Genomic DNA, 1801 nt, shown 5'->3' on the forward strand with positions numbered 1-1801 from the left:
GCTTCCTTCATTTAACTTACCCGATATACATCTCACAGGATTAAAATTTATATCGTTAATGGCAGCATGTGGCACATAATTATGTAACGTTTCAAGTCTTTGACATCACTTAGGTTAAAATAGTGACAGTTTTGAAAGTAATAGTCGCAAGTACTTTCAGAAATGGCAGTATCAGATAAGTTCGCAGCCCAGAATGTTTAAAGTGTTATTTTGCCCTCTCTGTGAATCACTTGCCCAACCTTCCTTAAAACATTTGTGCCATGTAAAGACAGTGTCCTGCTAACATTTGCCTAACATCCAGAATTTTCCATTTCTTGTTTTGTTTGTGAAGAAGTCATACTGCAATGTACTCAATATTTTATTGATACTTTCTGTGCAGAAAACTTATCCGACGTCACCATTTCTGAAAGTGCTTGTGACCTTTCAAAATTACTTAACTATTTTAACGCAAGTCTGATATTCTAGTTCCATAAAAAATGTAGCAAGTCGATAAAACTTGGAGAACTGTTGCAGTAATGCATCCCTTAATACCTTTAGAAAAGGTGTAATTTGGTACTTTGCATAGATAATGGTATATTATAAAATACCTGTGTTACATAGTTACATAGAAGGACTTTGAGTAAATCACTCGTTTGTTAGTATATACTAATTTGTTTTAGCTCAATTGTGACGAAAGCTTCAAGCTTATTGGAACCACTCTCTAGTCCGCTTCCTGGAAAAACAAGTACTGGTGTCAGTTTTCCATACCTCATGTTTTTAATTCGATGTAAATAAGATGTGAAACCAAAAATTTTAGTCCTGTTCGGCGCCATATAACCTATACTGTGTTGGTGCGCTGTAAAACCCAAATAAATAAACATATGAGAAGTCATGGTCATGACCCTAGTGGGGCTCAAACCCACAACCCCTGGATTGAACGGCAGACACCTTATCCACTAGACACCGGTCCCCACTTTTGTTCCGACTTATGGATGTATCATCTATACCTGCTGCACCGCAAGATAAATTTAAGCTTCTTAGGTAAGCCAAAGACAACCTTAAGTAAAGTTTATAAGCACGTAAGATAGTTCACTCTTAGACACCTGCTCTGCGTAAGACTGACACAATTTTTCACTAGTTTCCATGATCAAAGAAAAAATTCCCCACAGACCAAATTATAGTTTAGTCTTTATGACTACAAACAGTAATAGCTGATTAATCTAACTGTATTTGTGATAGGTTGGTCTCTGTCAGTGGGAATAATAATCAAAAGCAAACTAGAGATCCTTTTGAGAAAAGCACATGTCTCCCGCAACTGACTAATCATCTAAATAGTAAGTCCGTCTTTCGCATGCGCTTTCTTGGACCCAAAACGTACCATAATTCCGTAGTGCCTGGGCCGATTTGGCTAGTTGTTGAACTTGGCCGAGGTCTTATGGTCAGACACATTTTGTTCAAGTTTGGTGAAGATGGGTGAGAAATGTTCGACTTTAAGAGTGCGGACAAGCTTTGTGACAGACAGACACACAGACAGGAGTAAATCAATATGTCTCCCACACCACTGCGTGGTGGGAGACATAATAACCCATCGATCTCAACATCCTTACAGTATTCCGATTCAAATATTGAGAAGGCTGCAGACCTCAAATCACATCCCTCTCACCATCTTATCTGAAATATTAAGTGCAGAATACTAACACAAATCTTGCTGAAACCATGTCTCTCTGTACCTGCATACCCGAGTGGTTTTCTGATTACTTGTCATGGACACTGAACTGCATTAACACACAGAAATTTATCTGGAAGGAACAAATAACTAATA

This window comes from Mercenaria mercenaria, chromosome 13 (genome assembly GCF_021730395.1).
Source record: "Mercenaria mercenaria strain notata chromosome 13, MADL_Memer_1, whole genome shotgun sequence".
NCBI lineage: Eukaryota > Metazoa > Mollusca > Bivalvia > Venerida > Veneridae > Mercenaria > Mercenaria mercenaria.